Source organism: Eleutherodactylus coqui, chromosome 8, assembly GCF_035609145.1.
Source record: "Eleutherodactylus coqui strain aEleCoq1 chromosome 8, aEleCoq1.hap1, whole genome shotgun sequence".
Classification (NCBI taxonomy): domain Eukaryota; kingdom Metazoa; phylum Chordata; class Amphibia; order Anura; family Eleutherodactylidae; genus Eleutherodactylus; species Eleutherodactylus coqui.
This window is the reverse complement of record NC_089844.1, coordinates 92,839,515-92,861,780: the sequence shown is the minus strand read 5'-3', so window position 1 is coordinate 92,861,780 and position 22,266 is coordinate 92,839,515. Positions and strand designations below refer to the sequence as shown.

General features: G+C 42.9%; 1 protein-coding gene across 3 annotated transcripts in view; it reads right to left on the bottom strand.

Annotated features, from left to right (window-relative positions):
• Positions 1 to 2,073, bottom strand: part of VIL1 (villin 1) — a 48,163-nt gene extending 46,090 nt beyond the window's left edge. For 2 of the 3 annotated variants that reach the window (XM_066576025.1, XM_066576027.1), the window contains exon 1: positions 1,965 to 2,073. The gene's annotated coding sequence lies outside the window, so the exon portion shown is untranslated. Of the gene's footprint in view, positions 1 to 1,553; positions 1,733 to 1,964 lie in introns of those variants that run through there. The other variant, XM_066576026.1, reaches the window with a different exon arrangement.
• Positions 2,074 to 22,266: the final 20,193 nt, after the last annotated feature.

Here is a 22,266-nt window from a genome sequence, read left to right as displayed (position 1 = left end):
GTTTGCTTTCCGTTTTTTTTTTTTGAGACCCCATTCAAATCTGATTCTGTGAAATCAATGGGGAAAAGACTATCAGTTTTTTTTCCCAGTTTTATTTCAGTTTCTCTCTTTCAAAAACATAGGGAAGAGATGGAAAACCCTGAACTGAGCCCTAACGCAGCTGTGAAAGCAGTGTAGCAATATTAACTCACATTCACCCATCAACTGAAAGCAATGAATGAATGAAAGCTGTTTATTTACTCAGTAAACATTTTGCTACAAATCTCAGCTTCACATTGTTAACAATTGTATTGATACAATGTATGGGTAGCTCCTTCTAATAAATGGTAACCTAAAGGGCTTCATACAATACACTTCCTATCCATGGTCCTCCAATGCTAAGCTCATTGTAGGGGTCTCACTGCAGCAGGAGGGGGGCTACAATGTTTTTACTTATGACAGCATGGCAGAGCATCAGTGGAAACCATTCCAGGTCACCATGCAGATCTCTGGTCCCCCTTAATAAGTAGTCTTAACCTTAAAGGCATTGTCTGGGACTTTCTCTTTTGATGACCTGTTCTCAGGACAAAGATTATCAATAGATGATCAGCAGTGGTCCACTGCTCAGGATCTCCACCGATCAGTTGATTCCCAGCACCGCTATCATTATGGATAGCGCAGGAAATAGATAGTGCTGACTAATGCTGTGGCCCCGTTTGGTATTGCATTGAATTCAATGGTAGCTGTGCCTGCAGTACCCAACCTGCCCGCTGCGATACAGTCAGCCTGATCTACTTCTAGTGCTGTAAGCAGTGACAGGAATCAGCTGATTGGTGGGTATCTTAAGTAGCGGACCCCTGCCGGGGTCATCAATAATGAAAATCCAAAATGTACTGGACAACTCCTATACTTTAAGGACATTAGAAAGAGGGTGACCAAAAACTATACAATCTGTTTAAATAGATTGACTATCGTACTGATTGATAGGAAGACATATAATAATGGTAAACAAAGATATTCTGCAGTAGGTACAAAGATCCTCCTTAGCCCAGGACCAGATAAAACAGTACATACAAGCAATAATTAGCCACACACTAATAATCAACTACTATGAGAAAGTAATAGTCTATTGCTACATATTAAAGACGTACCCATTATTTCTTAAAACTCAATGACATGTGACACATTTTAATAGATGGGGTCTGGGTGGTGAGGCCCTAACTGATCGCTGACACAAAGTGGCAGAAGCGCACAGACAAAAGCTGTATCTCTTCAGCTGTAATCAGCTCGGATCTGAACTTAGCAGTATATGGACTCGTATACTTTCTATAGATCTGTAGACTGCTAGCCCCACCTCCCTGAAGAAATCCGAGCAGAATGGATCACAGTGGAAGGATTAGAGCTCTCAGCCAAGCACTTCTGCCCCTCCATTTCAGTGATTAGTGGAGATCTTAGCATCTGGACCCCCATCAATCAAAACTTCCAACACGTCACCATGATACAACAGTTAGGCTTTAAGTGTCTAATTAATAGTTCTGCGATTTTCTAACAAGCTTTGCATTCCCATTTCTTACCAGGTCTCTGATTGCTGTCAATGAATCAGAACATTCTTGTTTGTATCCCAATACTTTACGTTTGAGCTTTTGTTACAGTTGTATCCTGACTAGTTAGTGGTCGAGGAGAAAAACCATCAGCAGCACAAATCTCTCTCGCCTGTCCTGTTTGCTACAATGTATCCTTGCAGGTAAAATGTATCAGTCTGGAGTCACAGAGGCTTGAATGCAAAGTTTTATTTACATAAAACTGGAAAAACCAGTTTGAGGTTCTGATGCTGAGCCCATATATGAGAACCTTCACCTGATGTTAGGTCTTTGTGACTGCGATCAGCTGCTAAGGTTGTTTACAGTGGAACAAAAAAAAAAAATCAGGTGTTCCTGGGAGACATTGGGTAGGTGACAGGCAGGGAGGTCTGGAAAGGAGCTTACCTGAGTGTCTGTCAGGTGTGGCCGGCTGTCAGGAGAGCAGAGCAGACCTGCACTGTGTACCTGTACCAGTACAGACTCCTGCCAGGGTGCAGCGACCTTTGTCCCTGGTTTTACGCTGTGGACTAAGAAGTCGTATTTGCCATATAAGGATATGCGCTCAGCTGTGTCGGGAAGGACGTCCCCAACCTCTCCCCTGTGTGTTTCATGCTAATTAGACTAACTCTATTAATTATCGCTTATTTATTTCCCCAGCTTCTTCTTTTCAACCTGTTGCTTCTCATGAACATATGTGCATCAAATATAGTATAAAAGGTAACATAAGTATGTAGACAACAAATAAAAGATTAGGACAGCGCTCCGAGAATATGTATTGATGTTTTAGATAAGGTGCAGTAGAAAATATATTATGGACTCACCTTGTATGGACTGACCATCTTAGCATCAGGCCTCCATACCGCTGGTCCTAGTTCACCTTCAGAGTGGTGCTAATCTGTCTACCACCTAATCCCTGTGAAAGGCCACGTTCACATAGAAAGTGTCAGAGGAAGCCCCCAGTGCATGGTGGTAGCTCAATCGCAGATATGGGAAAAGAGGAGTTATAAAAGGTTTCTGTGCTCTTGGTGTATGAGTGGATAAAAAGGAAGAAAAGCCAAGAAAACTTTTCACTTACTTCTGTGAGAAGTCCGCAAGGGCCACGGACATTTTCAAATATCCAGGTTCACTTACAGAAAGTCACAGATGGGACAGAGGTCTTTTGGAGAGTAGGAGCAACTCCAGGTTTCTTTATTCCACAAACGGGATAGAACAAACTTTACAGGGAATCTGTGAAGAACAAACTCCACAGGGATCTTACAGCCATAGTAGCCTCTTTTTACAAGCATATGAAATAGTAGAATATGTTAACAGCATGAAAGAACATTTTAAGTGAAAAAGACCAGAAATGCCCGTGTGCATTCCCTGTGACGTTTTCTTGGCTTTCCTTTCCTTCTATCCACTCATACACCAAGAGCACAGGAACCTTTAATAACTTCTATTTTCCTATAAGTCCCCTTTAAAACAAACTCCACTGCAAACAATATATATAAATTGTTACTAGTATTAAACAGATTTGCAGAATCTGGTGTTTATTTCCCTTTTTGCATCTTGCTGGTAGTGTATTTTGTAGAACATAGTAAAATATGTATGTATTGATTTTTGCATGCACAAAGGTTTCCATGTACTATAAGTCCCTGCTGAAAAAAATAATGCGCTTTTATTTTTGCATTAAGATTTCCCTCCCAAACATTTATAAAGCCTCATACTTGGTTTGCAGGCTCTTCTACATTCAAGTTTCTGTCTGGGAGGAGTTCTTAGCACTAATCAGCTGGTCTCTCTCATGAATGTGCACAAGCTTAGCTCCCCCTCCCCTCTCCTACAGGCAACAACAACCGTGGCACAAACGTGATTTTATTGAGTGAGAGTTTTGTCTGTAAGCCCCTTTGCACCCCCACAATGCTATTTTAGGGTGTTTTGTCCAAGTCTTCCATGTATGTCAGCCTATTTTTAACCTGAATAGCTGTCCTGCCATGAGATAGTGAGGTGCTGTCTGGATGTCCTGGCAACCGAGGTCCTTCTGAAGGACTTGTCTTAATAGAATGCATTGCAGAAATATCATATACAGAAATACTGATGTATTGCAGTAAATGGTATAAGCCACTGGCGTAACTATAGGGGATGCAGTTGCACCCGGGCCCAGGAGCCTTAGGGGGCCCATAAGACCTCTCTTCTGCATATAGGGAGCCTAGTACTATGAATAAAGCATTATAGTTGAGAGCCCTGTTACAGGTTTTGCATTGGGGCCCAGGAGCTTCAAGTTACACCTCTGCGTTAAGGGGTTAAAAGAAATTGGGGGGCCTCAAGATAAACGTTTGCACCCGGGCCCATTAGGCTTTAGCTACGCCCCTGGTATAAGCGATCAAACAATCGCAGATTTAAGTTCCTGATGAGAATAGAAAAATAAGTAAAAAAAAACAAAAAACCTTTTTTATTATCGTTAAGGAAAAAACATTTCCCATATTTATAATAATAAAAATCAAAACAAAAATATTTGATATTGCCACATCCATAAAACTTGGCTGTCAGAAAAAAAAATACACAACAGAATAATTGCACTTTTTGGGTCACCCTTTTTTTAAGTAAAAATGTAATAAACAGCTTTAAAAAGTCATATGAACTTAAAAATGGTACAAAAAAAATCAGCAATCACACAACCCCATCGACGGAAAGATAAAGCTATGGCGGTTAGAAGATGGCAAGAACATTTTTATAAACTTTATTTTACTTTTAAAAGTAGTACAATTAAAAAACTAAATAAAGTTGGCATCATCGTACTGATCCACAGAATAGAGCTATCATGTCATTTTTGCAGTGTATATACCGTAAAAATAAAATCCCCTGTCCCAAAGATGATGAAATTGTGTTATTTTCTTTCATTTCACCCTACTTAGAAATGTTTAAAAGTTTTTCATTACATTATATGGTATTGAAAAATACAACTCAGACAGATATATTGACAGAAAAATAAGAGTTCGAATGATTATTTGAAAGTGGGGAGGAAAAATCGAAAATGAGGGAAAAAAGGACGCAACCTTAAGGATTTAAAGGGGTGCTCCTATGTTAGACATTTGTGATAAATGACTGATAGATGTGGGTCCCACCTCTTGGACTTGTACCTATTTTGAGAATGCAGGAACCACGCATGATCGCTTCCCACCTGAGAAGGTGGCCTCTGGCGGCTGCTACCTCCAGGCTGTGATTGAATGCAAAGGTGACCGAGATTACGGAAACAGCCCAGCATCCTCCAGAATGTGTGTTCATAAAGACATTCATCCATTTATATTTTGTTTTTTATTGGTCTTTCTAAAACTGCTCAAAAGTTTCAAACTCCCCTCTCTTTGGTTACACTTTTTTTCACGGTCATGGATGATGAATGCTGGGACTACAGTGAAAACTGACACAACAGTAGGAATCAGGTGGAGGGGCTTGTTGTCATCAGTATAACAATGCAGATTCACAGACCATGAAAGATGCACTCTTAGAGGATTTCAACAGTGGGAATAAACTAATTAAAATCAAAAACATGTCTGCTCTGGTCCACTGTCTGATATCAGAGAACTGCCTGGTATACTGCAATCCCGGTAATTGCTATCCATCCCCAGAGACAGCGAGTAGCAGGAATTATGAAGCTACGTCCTTACACCCCAATGCACATTCACATTGCTGCTCCCCAGAGCCCAGCTATAGGTGAACATCTTGCATCATGTGTGACACAGGCGGAAAAAATCTCTGTTATTGTATCAAACAAATCCCAGAATCTGTAACATTGCTAAGCCAAACTCAAATAGAAAGAATAGTTCAAGATATTATCCCACAGTCCCCCAATAAAATAAAAGGGATGTCTACCCACGGCATATAACAGTGTATGCATAGGTATATTGTGCAGAAACAGTTCCATAATTTTGTGTAGTGACTCCACCAGTAGAATAGTGAGTGCAGCTCTGAAGTATAACACAGGATGTAACCCAGGATCAGTAATGTATGTACACAGTGATTCCACCTGCAGAATAGTGAGTACAGCTCTGGAGTAACACAACCCTGGATCAGTACAGGATTAGCAATGTATGTACACAGTGATTCCACCTGCAGAATAGTGAGTGCAGCTCTGGAGTATAATACAGGATGTAACTCTGGATCAGTACAAAGATAAGTAATATATATACACAGTGACTCCAGCAGCAGAATACTATAATATGGTCTGGAGCAGCTGGGGGCAGTCAGTGAGAGAACTGCTCCCTGCTGGAGAAAAGGCTAGTGAGGGTGTGGTGAAAAAAAAGAAAGAAGTCAGCTGCATGACTAAGGCCCCCTGTCCACGGCCGAAGCGCAATATCGCTAGCGATATTCTGCTGCGGGTGACGAGGGGGAAGAGCTGACAGGTCTCAGGGGTGAGCCTATCTAACAGATAGGCTCATGGCGGAGAATCGCGGCATGCTGCCATTTAAATCCCGCGAGCGGAGAATCGCTATGATTCTCTGCTCGTGGACACGGCGCTGCGCTTTCCATAGAGACGCTATAGAAAGCCGCACACTGTGTGATTCGCCGGCAATTTATTACCGGCGGACCATCGCTCGTGGCCATGCAGCCTAAGGCCACTCCCACACTGACATCTGTAAAAGTTATGCGTTTTAAGTAGGCATTTTACAGTGTTTTCGAATGTTTGCAAACACATTTGACAGCGTTTGCCAGTGTTTTTTAATGCACCACATCATTGCAATGGGTGATGAGGTGCAATAAAAAGTGCTGAAACGCACTAAAGGAGAGCAGACGGCGTTAGAAAATTGCTGCATTAGATATGCCGCTTTCGAATGCTCATCTGAGAAGCCCCATTTAAATCAATGGAAGCCTTTTTATTAGCGTGCTAAAAAATGGCCTGTGTGAGAGTGGTCTTAGGCCGGGCTCACATGACCACGTTTCCTGCGTGCCACCAATTTCCACACATAATCTTGACATGTATGTGTGTGCAATATGCACCAAGATAGAGCATACCGCGATGTTATTCATGCGTGTATTTCGCTTGCATTATGTGAGTAGCACAATTGCAAGTCTATAGGAAATTGGTAATGCAGTAGTATACGCTCATGCAAGACCGGCCTAAGGTGATTTGAGTAACATCAAAAATCTAGAGAACAGGGTGAACCCTAGGTGAGAGGTGGGGTGACCTGTGGCCATGTGTCAAATACTAGTCTTGCTGATAATACCTCTAGGGACACAGAACTAGATGAGGAGTTCAGGAGGATTGACAGGGAGGAGCAGGAAGATGCCACATCCAATTCCTCCCGCTATGAGAATTTGGATGAGGATACAGACCAGCGACAGAGGAAGAAGTCTCCAAATTGCTCTTCTCTGCTCACCCCACCACCTGCGCTAGCGACCCCCTCCCCTCACACCTCCTCTGTTCCCTCTCCCCAGTGGTCATCTCCCATCTCACCACTATACTCAACCTCTCTCTGACCTCTGGCATCTTTCCCTCTTCTTTCAAACACGCCATCATATCCCCACTGCTAAAGAAGCCGACTCTGGACGCGACTGATGCTGCCAACTACCGACCCATCTCAAACCTCCCCTTCATCTCCAAACTATTAGAACGGCTGGTTTACTCCCGCCTTGTAAGCTACCTATAAGAGCACTCTCTCCTAGACCCCCTACAGTCTGGCTTTTGACCTCAACACTCGACAGAAACTGCCCTTACAAGGGTATCCAATGACCTACTGACAGCCAAATCGAGGGGCGATTACTCCCTACTGATCCTCCTCGACCTCTCTGCAGCATTTGACACTGTTGACCACAAACTCCTCCTCAGTATGCTACGCTCCATTGGCCTAAAGGACACTGCCCTCTCCTGGTTCTCTTCCTACCTATCTGACCGCTCTTTCAGTGTCTCCTTTGCTGGCTCCACCTCCCCTCCTCTTCCCCTTGCTGCTGGGGTCCTCCAGGGCTCTGTCCTCGGCCCCCCTTCTTTTCTCTATCTACACAGCCCCTATTGGACAAACCATCAGGAGATTTGGCCTCCAATACCACCTGTATGCTGATGACACCCAGCTATACACCTCTTCCCGTGACATCTCTGCACCTTTACTCCAAAACATCACTAACTGTCTGTCCGCTGTCTCTAACACCATGTCCTCTCTCTACCTAAAACTAAACCTCTCTAAAACTGACCTGCTGGTATTCCCACCCTCCACTAACTGACATCTCCATCTCAGTGTGTGGCGCCAACATAACTCCTAGACAACACGCCCGCTGCCTTGGAGTCATATTTGATTCTGATCTCTCTTTTACCCCCTACATCCAATCTCTGGCCCGAACATGTCAGCTGCACCTCAAGAACATCGCAAGAATCCGCTCTTTTCTCACTGTGGACACGCTAAAAACGCTTACTGTTGCCCTCATCCACTCCCGGCTCGATTATTGCAACTCGTTGCTGATCGGCCTCCCCTGCACCAGACTCTACCCTCTCCAATCCATCCTGAATGCGGCAGCCAGGCTCATCTTTCTGTCCAGCCGCTACTCGGATGCCTCTGCCCTGTGCCGGTCACTGCACTGGCTGCCCGTTAAATACAGAATTCAATTTAAACTCGCCACCTTCATCCACAAAGCCCTCCACAGTGCAGCGCCCCCCCTACATCGCTTCCCTCATCTCAATCCATCAACCAGCCCGGGCTCTCTGCTCTGCTAACGAAACCAGATTGAGCGCCCCTTTAATTCGAACTTCTCATTCCCGCCTCCAAGACTTCTCCAGAGCAGCACCGGTCCTCTGGAACGCACTACCAAAGGCTACCCGAGCAATCCAGGACTCGCAGAACTTCATGCGTGCTCTAAAAACGCACCTCTTCAGGGAGGCATACCGAATTCCCTAAACAAACCCCTTTGTACTCCACCTGATAACATGCTCCCTGACCTACTGACTGCAATCCCTGCTAGCCATCATAAACCGCTCCTGCAGTCATACTGTTTCTGCCGTCACACGGCTAAATGTCTGACCATTGTCTATGTGTATATCACCCCTCACTCTCCACCTCGCCATACTGTGCACATCTCCAGCCCCTTTACCTTCTGTATCACCCCATTACTTGTAGTATGTAAGCTCGTTGGAGCAGGACCCGCACCCCTATTGTTTCCATCAATTGATTACTATGTAACTGTGGTTCTGTAATGTTTGTACTTTTGTCTTTCTGTATCCCCTGTCTATGTAAGCGCTGCGGAATATGTTGGCGCTATACAAATAAAGTTTATAATTATTACAAGGTGGTAGGAAAAAGAAAGAGGATAGGAGGTTCTCCCTTCCTGGAGTGAGATACATCTGTACCACTCACCCTGATCCAAGTACCTGAGTAAGGCCTCGCCCAACAGATAGCAAGCCCTTGAATCCACCCTTCCCTTCCTAAGGCAGCTTTGACACAGCCGAGAAAATTGTGCAAGATTTCTGTGTTGTGAGACGCACAAAACTCACACAGATATGAATTGCATTCTTTGGGTATTCCCTCAGAACATATTGCCCATTTTTTTCAATGGATAGTCAAAAGTATTGGATGGCGTGCGAGGTGCATGCCAGTGCGATGCAAGGTTTCTCATTGAAAACAATGGAACACACTTGCCGATCCTGCAGTGCGGCTGTCAGCCGCGCAGGAGGATCACTAGTTCCCTGATGCGAGGCATTTTTTTTAAAAAACTCACTTTATTGAACAAAATATACCATACAGTATATGAAGTTTGCATACATCGTAAGTTTTTCAAGTTAAGGGAGAGTTACACGGGAACATTGTTACAACCGACATATAAATACAGTGCATTAGCGTACTAGGTTACAGTGTCAGTAGAGTTTAACAGTTGGCACCCACATTACTGACCAGCCCTAGATACAGTTCTGTTCAATAAATCTTGGAGAAAGTCTTGTGTGAAAGTTGTGTCCGTTGAACCAAACCACTTCCCCCACACCTTGTGAGATTTCTCTGGGTATTTTCTATTTTTATAGACTATGTTCTCATACGATAAGGTAGAATTAACAATATTTTGTGACATCGAGAGCTTTGGGGAATGTCTATCCATCCAGCATAAAGCTATCGTTTTGCGGGTCAGGAGCAACACCTCAGTAAGAAATACGAGGAGGTGCTGAGAAGTCTTTGGCTTTGTGTTCTTTTTTTGTTTCTATGGTAACGAATGTTATATCACATGAAAGCCTTATGTGTCTAATATATGTTTTCAAAATGTTGTGTTTGTAGCTTATGGCAACAGTGATCTCAGCACGCAGGAAAACAAAATGGCGGAGTCTAAGGCGATATTCACAGCAAATGAGAGCAGAGGAGTGATAAAATTCTTGTTTCTGTAAGGAAAGTCCACAAAGGATATTCATGGTGATAAGTCGCAGACATTGGGGGATCAATGTGCTTCATATTCTACAGTTAAGAACTGGGTTGCCAAATTTAAAACGGGCCACTTGAGCACCAATGATGAGGAACGTCCTGGACGACCGAGAGAGGTTGTTGTTACGGAGATCGTCGATGCTGTGCACAACCTCATACTGGAGGATCGGTGAATTTCAGCTAAAGAAATAGCAGACATCATGGGGATTTCTTGTGAATGTGTTTGTGTCATTATCCATGAACATTTGAACATGAAGAAGCTGTCTACAAAGTGGATGCCCAAATGTTTGACAACAGATCAGAAAAGCATGCGAGTGAAAACTTCCCGATCCATTTGTCAGCGTTTCCAGACTGATAAGAACTTCCTGGATCGACTGGTCACTATGTATGAGACCTGGATTTATTTGTATGTCCCTGAAACCAAGGAGCAGTCAAAAGAGTGGAGGCACAGTGGTTCTCCTCACCCAAAGAAGTTCAGAGTGCAAAAATCAGCCACTAAGGTGATGGTGTCTGTGTTCTGGGATAAGGAGGGCGTACTGCTAGTGGATTACCTTCAAAATGGGTCCACCATCAATGCAAGGTATTACATTGAACTTTTGGACCAATTGAAGGCAGCTCTGAAGGCCAAAAGGCGCGGCAAGCTGTCCAAAGGAATCTTGTTCCTGCAAGACAATGCCTCCGCTCACACTGCACAAGCGACCACGGCAAAACTGGTGGAGCTAGGCTTCCAGCTGGTTGACCACCCACCTTATTCACCAGATCTAGCTCCCTCCGACTATCATCTGTTTCCAAACCTTAAAAAACACCTCAAGGGTACCAAATTTCACACCATTTCTGATGCCATGGCTGCTACGGATGACTGGTTTGAAGCACAACCAAAGTCCTTCTTTTTGCAAGGCTTACAGAACTTGGAATACCGATGTAAGAAGTGTGTTGACATCAGTGGAGAGTATGTGGAATAAATGTAAAGTTTCATCTTCCTATCTCGTTTCTTTCTGGGTAAAGTCGAAGACCTTTCAGCAGCCCCTCATATCCGATCATGAAATTGCCAGTGCTCCTCATCCAAAACACCCAGCAAGCATATGATCAGGTTGAGTGGAATTGGCATCCCCATTAGCTGGCTTAGAAATTCTGTAACCTCCCTCCAGTATGCATAGATATCTGGGCAGCTTCATATTAATTTATTAAAATTTGTCCTCTGTGCTCGGCATTGATGACATTGGTTGGCAGACACCCTGTTTATTTTATAAAGCCTAGTTGGTGTTAAATAGCACTGGTGAAGTATATATAATTGAGTTAATTTCTTGTTTGCGGCTGGCGATACCATGGTATATGATGCCTTTGTGACGTCCCATTGCTCAATATCAAGGTAGAGGATAAGTCCCTTCTATCTATCCATCCATCACAGACATTGACGTATAGGAAATTTTAAAATGCAGCAGATAGGTCTACAACCCCGATATCAGACCCCTGAGGCCTTGAGTACGCATTATGCCTATCAGAGGGTACAGAAAAAGAGGTTGTCTTTGTTCTGGGAATTGTGCCTTAAGAGCGTGCCGGAGATGCAAGTATCTATAGAATCCAGTCCTAGGGACTTGGTAAAGCTGCTGTAGCTGTTCAAAGGAGGCTAGTACCCAATATACTAGCTAGTATCAATATATAGATGTTCCAATGTGGTAATTCCCAGGTTCACCCAGAACTGCTTATCTGGTACATTCACAAGATGTGGGAGCGTTCTGTTATCCCACAGAGGGGCTTCTAAAGGCGTACCTACGTACATATTTAGTCAGTGATTTACATGTCTGCCACACTCTAACCGCCAGTTTATGAATAGGTAGCATCTGTTTAGCCAGCAGTGCTAGTTTTGATGCAAGGCTACAATAACTTTGGTTCATTTACATCTTCGGGCCTGAAAGTAAGTGGGACTGGGAGCATCTCTTTATGAGGATCAAGCCTTTTCTTTTCACCAGTGGGCAGGTGGTCTTTGGAGGGAACTTCAATACTATCATGAGGTGCCAAGATAGAGGAGGTTCCAGAGTGCCAGCTGACTTATGATAGCATCGCTCTAAATAGTATAGACAGTGAGGCTCTTCTGGTGGATGTCCACATTCGGGGGTTCACATATTTAGAGGTAGTGATTGTAGGTCTAGGATAGGTTTTATTTAAAAGACAAAGCAGTCTCCTCACCATTACTGGTGGTGGAAATGAAGTTCTCCGATCACTGTCTTGTTACGTTTTCTTTGAATGTTACAGAGATCCCTCAGATTGGCAGAGGTTTATGGAACCTGAATTTGTCACTCCTGGAAGAAGCGGGAATAAGAGAGTTCTTTGAGGCGTTTCTTCAGAGCCAGGAACCACTACTGGGGCTATGTAACGGTCAGTCAGAGTAGTAGGAAATGTTCTCAAATATCGTGTGGCAAGGTTCTTCTGTAAGCTCTCTAACCTCAGGTACCTGGACAAGCAGTGTCTTTATCAGAGCCTGAAGAGGAAAGTTGAACATCTCGTCTTGACTGGGGGTAGCTGTGAGGCAATCTCTAGTGTGAAAACCTTGCTTAAGAGAAATCAGTATGATTGGCACACATCTTTGGTTTTTGAGAGCAATTTTGGAAAGAAACGCTTGCCTGACCCTTTCAAAAAGTAAGATGTCAGTGAATTGTAAAATCGTAATAAGACTGATACATAGTGCAGGATCCTTGAAAAGGTCCCAATCAGGGAACTTGGAGGTCATCAGATCCTTTTGCTCTCATCTTTTGGGGAGTAAAGAACAAAATCCAGACAGGATGACAGCTTGCCTGGCTAAGAATGTCCTTGAGCCAGGAGTAGACCCGTCTCTTGATGTTTGACTTGAGCGATTACGAAAGAGGAAGTAAAAATGGCGATTGATGGGCTTTGGCTCAAAAAAAAAAAAAAAAAAAAAAAAAAATCGCCAGGTTTAGTCTCCCTGTTGACTGATGTTTTTAATGAAGGTCTATCCCTCTGGCATTCTGTCAATAAGGAAGTCTGTCGTAATGATCTTGTCAAAGGGTAAGGATTCATTCCATATTGAGAACTGGCATCCCATAGCACTCTTTAATATGGACAGAAAGGTTTTGACAAAAGTGCTTTTCAACAGTGAAGTTTGCACTACAGCTTCTTTCGGGGGCTTAGCGCTGCTTTGTTTCAGGTCGCAGCACATTTAGTGCTGTGCTCAGTGCCTGAGAAGCCATGGAGTGGGGCAGAGTGGGTTTTTGGAAGGGTTTTTTGCTGTCTTTGGATTGAGCTAAAGCTTTTGTTCAGGTAAATCATGAGTACTTCTGGCCTATCTTTTTGAGGTATATCCTGCCAGGGGGGTTGTTAATTGGTTTAAGACCTTACATGCAGGAGCAGAGAGTTTTCCACTAGTGAATGGTTGGACTGGTCACACTTTTGAGGTTGGTGTTAGTCAGGGGTATCCTTTAAGCTTTTAGCGTTAAATTTTTTGCTATTGATCCCTTCTTCAGGAAGGTAGATTGTGGACTGTTGGCGGGAGTTGGGATGGACCTGGAGGTGTCGGAATCAGCTCTGAGGGTGGTAGTGTAGTGGCCCATGTATTTCTGGCTCCTCCATAAATGTCATACATGTTATGCCTTATGTGGATACGCTGTGCAAATTGTCTAGTCATATGTTATGTGTATTACAAAGCTGCAGCAAATGAGGCGTTAAATGTTTGCCCAAGACTGGGAGATGTCTGGAATGTATGTCTATATGTATGAGTGTCTGAGAGCAGGAAAGGGGGTTCTTCTGGGTTCCTTAGTGAGAGTGCCAGCCACATGGGGGTACCTTCATCCCTCATGTGGTGATGTTATGGAAGAGGAGGGGCAGTTTCTGAGTTTCCCAATGCCAGGAACCATGGAGGAGTGAGAGTAAAAGAAGAGAGAGTTTGAGAGTGAGCATGAAAAGAAGAGGCTGGGATCACCGCGCAGAGGTACTGTATCTAAGAGTGTCTCTAGAGTGACCCTACACCTATTCTCCTTCAGAGAGTTCCTTGTCCAGGAGCGGTTCCTGTCAGATAACTTGGCCTGCAGGACCGGTGTCATCCTGTGTTTCCTCCCTGACCTCAAATTTGCTGTTTTGCCTCCATGGCCGTCTTTTGTATTTGTGCCTTGTAGTAAGTTTCTACCACATAAAGTTTTTGCCAGGCCCTGACCGTTCCCAGGAACCTGAGGTGCGCTATACAAGTCTGCGGCTTTTTTATTTACCGCCGAGGGTCATTCTGGTGGGTAACGGAACAGTGGCGTCACCCGTGACAAAAGTGTATCCCGTCTCTACGTTTATTGGCCATCCCTTTCCTAGGAGTGTCCGGCAGAGGCCCAGCATTGCTCTGTCTGAGGCTACATGTGTCCCCCTGGGAGCATGGTAAGTGCCACCATGACAAGTGTCCACCTCACCCTCCCAGCTCCTCAATGTATTTCCTGTGTCCAGTCACCCTACGGGATGCTGCAGTAGTGTATGTGGATGATGTAACCATCTTTGTTTCCTCACAAGAGGAAACTGAATGGGTGATGTTAAAAGTGGATCACTACTCAGAGGCCTGTGTCCAAGATCAACCAGGAAAAGTGTGAGTCTCAGCCTGGGAGATAGGGATCCTGATTTTGATCTCCTGGGTACCCTTCCAGAGCCCCAGAACTCTGCTAAAGTCCTAGGCAATGAATTTGGCCAAGGAAATTGCCCTGACAAAAATGGGGAGAGCAGGCTGAAAAAAGCCACCCAGAAAGTAGATCAATGGAAAGTTGGTCCTTCACCTTCCCTGAGGGAAAGGATTTATTTGATCAAAACTTACCTGCTCCCTTTGTTAATATATCTGGACAGAGAATGCACTTTGCCAGAACCTCTTTAGACATGAGTCTGTCTATAGCCTGCTCTTCCAACTGTTATGGTGGAACAGGTTGAACCTAGTCAAGAGAGAGGTTACTTACCATACAAGTAGACTATGTGGTTTGGGTATGGTCAACCCAGTGGTATTCCTAGTTATTACCTTTTTAAAGATCAGTATTGCCAACCTCTGGCCAGAGAGGGATCCTCCTTGGGTATCCTCCTATAAAGGATAGTTTTGGCATTTCTTCAAGAAATGTGAGACAAGGGAACAAATGAAGAACCTTCTCACACCACACGGACATCTCCCAAATTATGTTATACTGGTTCTAAAGGTTAGCTGCCAATGAGATCTGGGTATGTGGGATGTCAGGACACTGTCAAAGAAATTGCTTGACAGGAAGGTTTTGGCGACTCACTTCTAGGTACCTTTGGCCCTCAAAGCTTGTCTGAGTTGGGATCTGAGGGTAGGGCTTAAAGGGGTTGTCCCGCGAAAGCAAGTGGGGGTATACACTTCTGTATGGCCATATTAATGCACTTTGTAATATACATCGTGCATTAAATATGAGCCAAACAGAAGTTATTCACTTACCTGCTCCGTTGCTAGTGTCCTCGTCTCCATGGTGCCGTCTAATTTCAGCGTCTAATCTCCCGATTAGACGCGCTTGCGCAGTCCGGTCTTCTCCCTTCTGAATGGGGCCGCTCGTGCCGGAGAGCTGCTCCTCGTAGCTCCGCCCCGTCATGTGTGCCGATTCCAGCCAATCAGGAGGCTGGAATCGGCAATGGAACGCACAGAGCCCACAGTGCACCATGGGAGAAGACCTGCGGTCCACCGTGGGTGAAGATCCCGGCGGCCATCTTAGCAAGGTAAGTAAGAAGTCGCCGCAGCGCGGGGATTCGGGTAAGTACTATCCGTTTTTTTTTTTACCCCTGCATCGGGTTTGTCTCGCGCCGAACGGGGGGGGGCTATTGAAAAAAAAAACAACGTTTCGGCGCGGGACAACCCCTTTAAACCCTTTTAAGTTCTGTAAGAATTCTTTTAAAATATTGGGACTTGGCTTGGCACGACTTCCATGAAGGGGTATATGTAAGGGACAATCTGAAGTGCACGAGCACTGACTGAGAGGTATTATTCCTTGGAGGTGTGCAGCAACATGCTGGAAAGCATGGATCCTTTCCTGCTTCATTGCTCTTATAATATAGAGTTCATTGGTTAGCTGTCCTCTCCTACACCAAGTGGTGTTATGGGGCCTTCAGAGACCTCACTTTATTCATAGCTAGCATAGTGGTCAGGTATTCACTTGGAATGCACGGTATCAAGTTTCAAAGCAGTATAAAATCCTCCTAATGGATGAGTCGAGGAGAAACATTCTTGGTGACACAGTGAAAATACATTATTTGAAGTTCGAAAGACTGGGTGCATTCAGGGTTGCTCTCCTCTGGAGGGGTTTTTCTTTTAGGATTCCCTAGTCTGGTAGGCTCCTATATCCTGATAGGGATTTGATTTATTTCACCTTAGCTTTTTGATTTGTTTTCTGTGGTAAGTATGGTTCAAAAGGCATGCAAGAACTGAACTTGGGCCAGAACAGAGGCTGTAGAAGACTTCTTGTCCTAGTTTTGGTTAGTTATGTAATGCTAATAATATGTTTCATTCATATTGTACTGTATGTATTGTAAATTAGTTTGGGGGAGGGTTTATTCAGGTGCTGGGTTTTCTTTGGATTTTGAAGTGAACTTGGGGTACTGATGTAGGAGAGGGTTGTTTTTTTCCCCCCGTTTATAATGGGCGGGATATAATAAGGTGAATATATATATGTGTGTATAAATTTTGATACATATTATGTACATAAATGCATCTAGTTTGGGCAACGTCAAGTTTACTTTAGGTCTGTTTTTCATTTATTTTTGTGTATATTTATATATTATAGAAGTTTAAAAACAAAACAAAAACTGTCACTAGTGTTTTTTCTTTTCTGTTTACTAGTAGCAGACTGGATGTGTTATGCATGTATATAATGTGTTTATTGTATATACTGTGGATATTAGTGCATGTGGCTGGATGGGCAATCTTATTTAAAGGTGTGACATAATTGAGGGGATAATTATGTGGTAGCACGGATATGGGTATAGTTATTGTTTTGTTTTTATTTGTTACGATTTTATGCATATATTGCTATTATTTGGGCTGATAGAGGGTGGATTGCATATTGTGTGTGTATAGTCTATGGTTGGACTAATACTTGTGTGTATGGGGAAGGGGGGATCATTTTGTTTAATGTACATATTGTTTAGTTTGTTTTGCTGTAATGTATGTAATACTGAATATATTATTTATGTTCCGCATTTTCAATGTTTTTGCTTATTGTTAATTTTTGTACATATTGTTTTTATGGATAGGTTTTATGCTTTTTCAATAAAAAAGATCTACAGGATGAAACTCAGTATCAGTACAGGATACATAATGTATGTATGCAGTGACTCCACCAGCAGAATAGTGAACGCAGCTCTGGAGTATAATACAGGATAAGTAGCAAATTAGCAAATGCAGCGCACAGTTAAACATTAGTAATAAATTTTGTATCTTATCCATATAATTGAAAGCATCATTTCTGAAGAATTCCATGAAGAATAACAAGACAATGATTTTTTAGGAAGAGGATGAGCTTGCTATTACATATCCAATTCTTGACTAAAGGCAAATTTAGACACAACAATTATCGTTAAACAGACATCTTTTGAGCGATAATCGTTGTGTCTAAATATGCCCATCTTTCACTGTTCAGCCAAGCAAGGCAGAACAGCTGATAAGCAGGACAGCACCCTGTGTCTGCTGTCCATGGTGCTGAATTCTCCATGGAGAGACCAAGGCTGAACAATTAAGCTAATTAAAGAGCTCAGACCTCCTGCTGAGTCCTGTAAGAGCTCCCAGAAGCTCATTTGCATGCAAAGCTAATAAAGAACTAATAGCAATTAGTGCCTATAAGTACTTTATGTAAAACAATTGCTGATCTTTCAATCTTTTGAAAGATATCTGTGTGTGTAAATGGGCCTTAACCACCACCCCTTCTGTTATCTGCTCCTATTTGGCAGCTCCCGGGAAAAACGTTGATAACCTATCTGTAGAGCAGCAGAAGTGTAAGGAGTTGTAGTACCAGATACAGCCACAAGTATGGATGAACCGCTGTGCCTGGGTAAACAATAAAGGGGTTGCAGAGCTCTTTAGATTGCTCTGTTGATCCTGGGAGTCTTTGGGATCAGACCTCCAATAATCACCCATTAATAGCCTATAATAGAAAGGTGATAACTAGGGAGGTTGTAATAATGTCACATAGTTTAATTGAGAAAGAGGGATAACATATGATGACCTGTGTATGGTATGGGGCACAGTGAAAATACAGAAGATATCAGACAAGGAATATCATAGATACAGTATTAATAAATTTGCTCTATTCCTGTTTCATCAGATGCTTAAGATGTAGTTATATCCCCCATGCTTTACATTGCGGCACTGTATGTGCTATACATAAATACAAACTAAGCAGGAAGTGAGTGCAAGTAACTTCTGCAGAGAGCCAGAGAGGATTGATCCTCAGGTAGATCAGTGACCAATCACAAAATTCAGAGATGTATATAATTCTCTCATTTGGCGCAACCTCCATGTTCCCTTTGTGGGATTGATGTCACCTTTTCAACAGTCCCAGTCCGCTGCCTTCCTGGTACAAGGTGAATGTTCAGCTTTTACTGGGAGGTTTACTGGTGGGAAATGAGAAGCGGTTTATGACTGAGGGAGGCACAGTCCAGTCCTTATCTCTGGTGTTCAATAGAGGAAGGGAAGTGACCTATAAATAGTCAGTATAAAAAGCTTTCTGTCCAAGACAAGAGAGTAGATGAGTGCTAGGAGCAACAACTGAGCCGCAGAAGCGTAAAGGGAATGCGTCATCAGAAAATGATCTATTATATAAATCACTTTTTTGTGTTAAACATATTTGTTCAGAATTTTTGGTGATTTTTTTTAAAGTTTTCGGTCGCAATCTATATTTTTAAGAAATTCCTAAAATTCATCATTTTTCACACTGACCACAGAGCCTTATAGTAGTTTGTCACTTCCTGATTTTCCTGGAGAAAAAAAAACTTTGCAGCAGTCCTCTCACTAACATCACAGGCAGGATTACACTGAAAGATGACACCTATATGTAGGTGACACAGGATCCACCATTCACAATAGCTATAAGCTGGGACTACCTCCTCCTCCTTCCCTGCACAATGATATCTGCACAGGTCACGTCTAGAACAGTCTCCCATATAAGTCAATGGGTGACCTGTTAGATATAGCTCAGGAAAGATGGCCACCCCTATAGTCATGTACAGACAGCAGAATAAAGAAAATCTACAATCAGAAAATAAAAAACAGATAAAAAAATGGAAAATATTTCTCCTTATGGTTTTAATTAATAAAAAACAATTGGGGTGATATAGCCTATTTAATACCTCCCCCTCTAACTTATATTACTGTGAATGTTACCTGCATTGGTCACAGTGGATTAACTGAGGTATATAGATATATACAAGTCACCCAGGAACCAGACATAGCCAAAACATATATGAAAGGGTTAATAGTGAGATTATCAACACCTTCATTCACCTTTAAGAGCATCTCTCTGCATTTCTATCCATTACTAGGACAGTCCATAGATTTTGATGAGAACTGTGTAATACTTCATTTTCCCTGCAGAGGCACTGCAGCAAAATTAATCAGTTGTTCACTGAGAGACTCTTTTCATAAAAAGGGACTGACCTAGTAAATTGTGGTCAATTGAGGGAGTACCATGCTCTATATATACATCCATTGTTCCATTGATCCTAACTTTTAGTTCATACTGCATGTGTATGAAGATACCCGATTACCAAACTGTCAAATATATATCATGCAGTCGTGAAGTCTGTATGGAGTTGCCCGGGGAACCGAGTCTGCTCTATACCTGACAGCTATCATCTGTTTTTGACAGCTGTTTGTAACTGCAGTGATCAGAGCTAGCTTCAATTGTTGCAGTTAACTGTCTATTTGCTAAGGTCACAGTTGACTATGCACATAAACAGTCCGCTGGAGGAGGGCCCCCACTGAATACCGAACCCCAACCCCACTGTGAGGTCATCACTGGGGGTCAATGGGCTAGCATGACAGATCAGAGCCGAGTAAATGCCTATCAAGCCCTGCCTGCCTATATACTGCAATACTGAAATATTGCTGTATATTATACAAGCAATCAAAAGGTTGCAAGTTCAAGTCCCCTGCAGGGACTAAATAAAAGTGTAGGTAGAGGTTGAATACATTTTTTTAAACAGTCAAAAAAAACAATTATATATCTATCTATCTTTAAAAATATTACTAACATATTTAGTAACACCATCTTTGTATAAGCCAAAACCATAAAAAGTATCATCATAGTAAAAAACCATCCCAGAGTATCAAATGTTTTTAGCTCCCAAAAAAATGGAAAAAGTTATTAAATTATACATTTACCTCAAAATGGTACTAATAAAAACTATAGCTCACCCAATAAGATCATGCCCTCATACAGCCTATTCAACAAAAAAATAAAGTTATGGCTCTTTGAAAGCAGGAACAAAAATTTAAGGCAATAAACTCCATAGTGAGGTTAGAGACAAGTACCCCAGGTGCTGGGTGTTAGAGGGGAACCAACAAGCCACTCTGCTTTATATAGGGTGTTTAGATACAGGGTTAGAACAGCAATCTGAAGGAAATCCAAGCTACCGTTACACAATAACAATGGGAGACTGCACCCAACACAAATAGCAGCGAGAATACTGGAAAAAAATCTATAAATACTTTAACATTCTATCTATTCCTTGCTTTGGTCCCACACCTATCATCATAGACTTTGTCTATGTGACTTTGGATTGTGCGGGGGTGTAATAAAGCATTAGATGAGCCCTCGGACTGTGAACTCAACTATCTCAAGTATTCCGCTATCTGAGAAGTTATAGAAAGCAGATATGTGATGTGTAATAATACAGCCAACACCTTTATTCTTCATATCAAATCCAGATGCAGATGCTTTTCAGGAGTTTGGGAAAGTTAGGAGAGAACAACTGTGGGAGCTGTAACCGACGTCCATTGATAGCACTAGCTAATAGTGTGTATGTGGGGGTGGGGACAAGGACCTGGGGCTGCTATCAACCTAAAGAGGTTTTTCGGGGCTCCAATATGTGATTGATGGGAGTCCACCGCTCATGACCCCCACGATCAGCTGCTTGAGGAGCTCATAGGTGAGCAACACGGCATGATCTCTCTCATATCTGTGACGTCACTTTCATTCATCATGTGGCTGAGAGCAGTACAGTCTGCATATAAGTGAATGGCATTGAGCTGCTATTCCAGGGACCCCTGCTCCAAAATATACATGACAGCTGGGAACCCAAGCAGCAGACTTCCATCGATCAGTTCTTGATGACCTAACCCAACGATGGGTCATCAATACTGGAGTCCCAGAAAAACCCTTTAACAACTTCTAAGGGCTTTTAGTTGGCTGCTCTTTAATTCTGTTCTTTTAGTGCACTTACTATAGGGCTTTTACACGGCCTCATGATCGGACCCTGACATTTGGTTTCCTGATCATCGGGCAATATAAATGTGCCAACGTTCAGCCAACCAATGAGTAAATACTAATTCGTCAGCTGATCAGCTCATTTATGGGAGCAAAAACATTCTCCTCTGTTAGCTGCATGTCTCGCCATGTGAATGGGGAGATGTGCGGTTGATAAATAATAGCAGTATAAAGAAAAACTATTGTTTTGAAGATCGTTCATCTCCATACTGCAAATCATATATCCATGTGAACAATATGAGTGAGCGCCAGTGGAGTAGCTATAGGGGTTGCAGTTGCAACCAGGCCACTCAGGCAGTTGCAGCAAAAGTGCGGTTTAATTGTGGGTGTGACAGAGGGAGGTTCTAGAAGTGTGTAGGGGGCACAGAGGGACACACTGCAAACTGCATAGGGCAACAGAGGGCGCTCTAACTATAGGGGACACAGAGGTGCGTACTGTAACAATATGCAGGGTGCGGATCAAGGCACTATAATTGTGTGGGGATTGCGGAGACATGTACTATATGGTGTGAGGCTTGTGGAGGGAGGCACTATTAGTATGCATGCAGCTCTGAGAGGAGGTGGTAGTGGCAGGATAGGGAGTGTATGTAGAGCTGAGTGGTGGCTGGAAGTCATCATGAAAGTCAGAAAGAAGAAAAACAAAAATGTACACCACCACTCAAAGATGATGTTACCTGTGATCACTGGAGGTGACTGCACTGTAATCACTATCACAGTATAGAAATGATATCTATTATAGTGACCATTATCTGGAAGTACACTAGAGCTGAACAACTGCATCTAAGCACGACTTGTTAAAAGACCTCTTTCACCTGGGCGACAGCGATATCACCGTGAGAAAATCGCAGCAATATCGCATCTGTGTTCTGTGCAATATCGTTGCAATATTGC